The sequence below is a fragment of the Vipera berus genome (genome assembly GCF_964194415.1).
Source record: "Vipera berus genome assembly, chromosome: 1".
NCBI lineage: Eukaryota > Metazoa > Chordata > Lepidosauria > Squamata > Viperidae > Vipera > Vipera berus.
Window position 1 is genome coordinate 285,308,521 of NC_138202.1, and position 7,067 is coordinate 285,315,587.

The window sequence follows — 7,067 nt, forward strand, 5'->3', positions numbered from 1 at the left end:
CAACATCTTGAAGCTTTCCCACACCGTATCCTTTTGCAGCTTTCAAAAATGATAGGGGGGTTGCTTTTAACACATTACTATAAAAATCACGTGCCTGAGCCACAGTAACCAAACGATGTCTTTTACCTTCGTGCGTCGCCACCAATCCAACTGGAATCTCCCATCTAAACTTAATATCACGTTTCTTAAGTTCCTGTACTAGAAATGCAAAATCTTTCCTTCTCCTTAGGATCTTCGGAGGGATCTCTTTTAAAACCAAAATTTCTTGCTCAGCCACTACCAAATTAGTATCATAAGCAGCTTGAATGACTTCATCTCTAATTACTCTCTTTGTAAAATAGACCACCACATCTCTGGGTAACTTCCTCTGTCTTGCAATCCATGAATTTACACGAAAAACTTTGTCCATATTTCCCTCAATTTCAGATGCTGACTGGCACAGTACCCCTTCCAGAGCCTCAGAAATCAGCTGCTTTAAATCTTCTTTACCATTCTCCTTTAAACCCCTAATTCTAATAGCATACTGCATCTGATTATACTGAACAAGGCTCAATTCTTCGTCCATTTTATCCCTTATATTTTCATTTTCTAATACCTTTGCTTCTAATATAGAGTTCTTTTGACTGAGGTCCTCCACTTTTATATCCAGCTGTAGCACACATTCAGCTACGGATTCAACCATAGACAAGATGTCCACCCTCATTGCTCTCAGCTTCTCTTCCATCTTCTTCTCCAATTTCTCCATTTTCTCCTCCATTTTCTCCTCCAGCTTTTTCAACTTTTCATCCATCATATCAGACATCAATTGTGCATGCTTTCCAAGAGCGTCTTGTAAATCCTTAAGCGTCAATACCGGGGGAGATGCAGGAGGAAGCAAAGCTTGCAATGAGGTCTCTTGCACCAGGGAAGACCCCGCATTCCGAAGAGCTTTAGAAGTTTTAGCCGCCATCTTCCCCCACTTTCACTTATTACGCACTTTCACTTTAAAGCTATAAAATCCATTGAGCTAGAGAGTAAAAATAAAGAGTCCACTTCACCTTGACCTCCTGTACCGCTCTGCCTGCATCTTGATAATCAAAAGTATTTCCTTTTGGCAGGGGTGGTTGCTAACGCCTGGCTCTGCTCCAAAAATCCCAGAGCAGAGGCACTGCGCAGCTCGGAGCAACCCAGGCTTCGGGGGGACTCATCCTTCAGCCGCCCAAGCTCTCAGCTCAGGCGGCCCGGAGAGCTCAACCCCTACCTGGGGCCTCACCCCCTCCTCTTCTCCTGAGGAGGGGGCTTCAAATCCATCTAAACAGCTGATCGACGCTGTTTACGATGGAAAAACACAGCTGCGGAGCGGGCAGCCCAAAAACGGCTGTCTTTCAGCGTCGCGTCGCCACCGGAAGTCCGAATTCAGAGCTTTTATGTATCAATGCTGCAGGCTTTAACAGTCCAGATTTCATATTGAGGGCTAATTGGCTGAATCAAGTCACTCAGTTTAGGAATTACATGCTTATTCAACAGCCAGGAGTCATCAATCATATTTTGTCAACAGTCACAATAATAATGTGGTACTGTATATTAAAGTCCAACAACAACAACAACAATAATAATAATATTGGAAGGAACCTTGGAGGTCTTCTAGTCCAACTCTCTGCTCAGGCAAGAACCCTATACCAGGGGTTTTCAACCAGTGGTACAGGTACCAACTGTGGTACATTGGCACCTGGCAGGTGGTACATCACCATCCTAGAAAAGTGGTAGTGGGGGAGGGGAATGAGCTGAACCAGTGGCAGCACCGCACAAGCCTGAGTGAGAGATGGCTGGAGCTGCAGGGCTGTCAGGGCTCAGCAGAAGTGCCAGGATCAGCACCAGTCTCCAGCTGGAGCTTGGCGCTGGTCCTGGTGCTTCTGCTGAGCCCAGAAGAAGCGCCGATCAGCTGGAATGTTGCAGCATTTCCAAGGTCTTGTGATTTACATTCAGATGCTTGGCAACTGATTCATATTTATGATGCTCACAGTGTCCCAGGGTTATGTGAAGTGACCAAAACCTGCTGCAACCACCCAGAAGAGGGGGGGAATAAAAACCAAACACACCCCCACCCCACCCCCACTGCCAATCCTCAGCAGAAATGCTCACAACAATGAAAACCTCAGACAGAAGGAAGAGCGCTGCCGGGCAGGCAGGCAGGTGTCTTACTCGGCTGTGGTTTGGGGGGTACTTTTTTCAGTGCCATTGTAACTTCGAACAATCACTAGGTGAACTGTTGTAAGTTGAGGACTACCTGTACTTCACTTTTTTCCTTTTTTTTTGGTCATCAGGTTTTTGACACCTTGCTAGGCACTCGAATGTTGCCATATCCTAAAAGTGGTACAATGGGTGAAAAGGTTGAAAAGCCCTGCCCTATACTATTTCAGACAAATGGCTGTCCAGTCTCTTCTTAAAAACTTTCAGTGTTGGAGCATTCACAATTTCTGGAGGCAGGTTGTTCAACTGATTAATTGTTGTATCAGGAAATTTGTCCTTAGTTCTAGTTTGCTTCTCTCTTTGATAAGTTTCCATCCATTGCTTATTGTCCAGCCTTTAGGTGCTTTAGAGAATAGTTTGACTCCCTCTTCTTTGTGGCAACCCCTGAGATATTGGAAGGCTGCTATCATGTTACCCCCAGTCCTTCTCTTCATTAAACTAGATATACCAAATTCCAGCAACTATTCTTTATATGTTTACTCTCCAGTCCCCTAATCATCTTTGTTGCACTTCTCTGCACTCTTTCTAGAGTCTCAACATATTTTTTACATTGTGGTGACCAAAACTGGATGCAGTATTCCAAGTGTGGCCTTGCCAAGGCATTATAAAGTGGTATTAATACTTGACGTGATCTTGATTCTATCCCTCTATTAATGCTAATAAATAAATTTCCTTTTTCTCAGGAGAATATTGCCACCTTCTGGGATTCAGTCATTTGGATTTATAATTCTAAGTACGATTGCTTATTCACATTTACACCTGTTTTTCAGTTAGTATAAAGGGAGCACTGAGCGGTGGCTCAGTGGGTTAGGACGCTGAGCTCAGTGGGTTAGGACGCTGAGCTTGTCGATCAGAAGGTCGGCAGTTTGGCGGGTCGAATCCCGAGTGCCGCGTAACAGAGTGAGCGCCTGTTACTCGTCCCAGCTTCTGCCAACCTAGCAGTTCGAAAGCACGTAAAAATGCAAGTAGAAATATAGGGACCACTCCGGTGGGAAGGTAACAGCGTTCCGTGTGCCTTTGGCATCTAGTCATGCCGGCCACATGACCACGGAGATGTCCTTGGACAAGCGCTGGCTCTTCGGCTTTGAAACGGAGATGAGCACCGGCCCCTAGAGTCGGAAACGACTAGCACGCATGTGCGGGGGAACCTTTACCTTTAAGTGAACTACTGTACCTTCACTTTTCAACATGGCACATATGTACTAAGATGGTGTTTTAAAATGCCCCAATGGCCTAATTGTGAGATTATGCCTTCCAGTGCCCTTTATACCTTCAAATAACCTCTATAAAGTTTGAGTTTTTACCTTTACAAATAAAGCAGATTTCCACTTGGAATCTATAAGGGTTTATATAATGAAAAAGCTGGCACTGATGCTCATTGCTTCAGTGAAATAGCTAACTGATTAGCTGAAATTTCCAAAACTTGTCTGGACTTTTCTTTTTTTCTGAATAGCAAATATTTTATAGAAAAGCAGGAAGGGGGGGGGGGGTTTCTGTTACAGCAACTCAAGGAAGAACCTATACTAAAATTATGTTGTGCAAGATAATGTCAAGCATAAAAGACCAGGTCCCCATGTGAAGGTCCAGTTAAACTGATTTATTGCTATCATGCCTCTGCATAGGAATCTTCTCCACTAAAGTTAGCACCTGCTTGGAGTTACATAAGGTCCTTGGAATTCAAGGGAGGTTAGACTTTGTTTCCTTGGCTACTTAGCAATTCTGGGTTGATCCCTCTTTTAATTCTGTCCCCTGGTTCCTTCTCTTACAGGTAATGACTTTTCCAATCATGAGTATTTCTTCAATGAAGTTATTCTGAAGGAAATAACAAACCATTACTAAACAGGTACCAGAACAATTAACGAGGCTTTTGCTGCACAGCAGTAGGCAAATACTGCCCATCCAAAGCAAAACTTAATACGGTTAATAAAAGAACTAGACTGGATTATAAAATTGCTTGATATAATGTTCTACTTAACCCTGAGTCTTGAAGCTGAACTACCCAACCATCTGTATTATAAAAACCACTTAACTGAGCATAAGTGTGATTTACTTAACAATAAGTCTGTGGTCAAGATAAGCCCTTGAGGCCACTCATCCTAGTAACTATTTTGATTTTCACATCCCCCCTGAGGCCATAAGAGAGATGAATATATATATATATATATATATATATATATATATATATATATATATATATATATATATATATATATATATATATATATATATATATATATGGATCTTTGGTCATTCGGGTTTTTTCCCACGTAGAATTGAAGGTGTAGGAGCAACGTTTCGACGGAATCCCATCCGTCATCCTCAGGGATTCCGTCGAAACATTGCTCCTACACCTTCAATTCTACGCGGGAAAAAACCCGAATGACCAAAGATCCACATACAAACACCCGCGAAAACCTCAGAAAACATATATACATATATATATATATATATATATATATATATATATATATATATATATATATATATATATATATATATATATATATATATGTATATATGTATATATGTATATATGTATATATGTATATATGTATATATGTATATATGTATATATGTATATATGTGTATATGTGTATATATGTATATATGTATATATATTCGGCAGTTTGGCAGGTCGAATCCCGAGTGCCGTGTAGCAGAGTCAGCGCCTGTTACTTGTCCCAGCTTCTGCCAACCTAGCAGTTCGAAAGCACGTAAAAATGCAAGTAGAAAAATAGGGACCACTCTGGTGGGAAGGTAACAGCGTTCCGTGCGCCTTTGGCATTTAGTCATGCCAGCCACATGACCACGGAGACGTTCTCAGACAAGCGCTGGCTCTTCGGCTTTGAAACGGAGATGAGCACCGGCCCCTAGAGTTGGAAACGACTAGCACGCACGTGCGGGGGAACCTTTACCTTTACCTTTATATATATATATATATATATATATATATATATATATATATATATATATATATATATATATATATATATATATATATGAAAGACTAAAATATTTTTTGTGATGCATCAGATCGAGTTATCCAAAAACTGAACTGCTAATAGAAAGAGGAGATTGCTGAGTCAGCCACATCATGTAAACACAGCCAAGTAAGGAGTACCAGGCATCTCCAAAAGATATAGAGACAGAAAGACAGACAGAAAAGTCTTGATGGCAATTATTACCATGATGATCAAAGCTCCATCCTTTGTTATGTGCATCACATGTAAAAGGACAGGGCTTCAATCATGTGGAGTATTTCTAGGCTCAAAATGGAATTATGCTTTAGAAAGAGCAGCCACGTACACAAAGAGAGGCATTGCGAGGACTCAGTGCCAGAAGCACTACACCTTTGGCCAGTGAGTCAGCACAACCAGCATGATAGTGAGTCCTGATATTTTATCTGCTTCCAAAAGTGAAGCTAAGGCTGAGCTAAGCACTGAGCACAGAACTGAGCCGGGAAAGAGCAGATGCCAACATAAAGTCTGACTTGGGAACAAAAGTGGAATGAAAATTACCTCACAAAGCAAACATGAGGTTCATTTAGTGAAAACTTTGAATATGCTTTTCCTCGGGCTTTTTTTTTTAAACAGCACATTGGTGCATACTTTTTTCTTGTACCTGTTTTTGTGCAATTTTTGCTTAGAGATGAACCATCTCACAAAATTTTGATCAATGCCAACTAACATGTTTCGGGGAAATCTGAAATCAGTGGAGTCGAATAGAAATGTTTATATACAGCTAATTTGTCACTATCTTTTTTTTATGAACAAGGTCTACCTTCAATGCTCCTGAAAAGTGACATCTTGATTCATTTGACTATTTAAAAAGAAACCGGCTTGTAACTAGAGGAGAAGTTGGGGCACTGCACAATTTTTTTTTCTTCCTCACTACATTTACCTTTAGGTTTAAAGTTACCTTGAAAAGCCCAGGTAAGCTTCCCAATCCTGTTTTCTTATTCCTATTCTTCTTCCTGCTCATCCATATTTAGGATGGACACAGTCTAGATACAGACTAACTAGGATTGCTAGCTACTGCCTGACAGCAGTTCTGAGCTTTTATGGGTTGATCCCAAGGCAAACATTCATCTACAGCAATCATTGTGATGAAGGGATGTTTTTGGATTGGGCAGAACCGAGTTCAGATCACACCTCCAATTTGAAACTCATTGACAGTGCAATCCAATGCTTCAAAATTCCTATCAGTGTCAACAGGGGTATGTTGTCATACCCAAGCCCAAGGACAACACAGCAAAATCCAATTGAGTCCAGTCCTCTGCTTGCTTACCCCAATGGCCAGAATCTTGCCAAACTAAAGCTATAATCTTCTAATCTAGTAGATACGTCCTGATTCCCCCTCCCTTTGGGCCTCTCTCTGATGGAATATATTGTCTCCTCCCTGGGAAAGCTGTGTGCTGCCAAAATTCTTTTTGCTGCTTCTCTAGGTGCATATCCCATCACATCTGTTTTCTCCTGGACTAAAGCTAAAGATGGACAGAGGAATTTAGGCTTCAAGTGCATCAGAGAAATCCTTGAACAACAAGTGTTTTCCTCATATGTGCATACCTATAATTAGTAGCATTTTTAAATGCTACATTCACCATGTACTACTACTACCCCTATAAAGATGGAGTTTCTTGTCACGCTATTTAACTCTAAAAGAAATCTGTGGTAGAGTTCCTTTGAATCTTGAACTATGATCTGTTAATTCAATCATACAGTGGTTGGGTGAATAAAATGTGAAGACCCTTTTGAATAACAGAACAGAATGAAGAATAGAGAAAAGGGCTGAAGCCAAAGAGTAAAGTTTCTGGTGTAAAATGAATAGTAATATACATA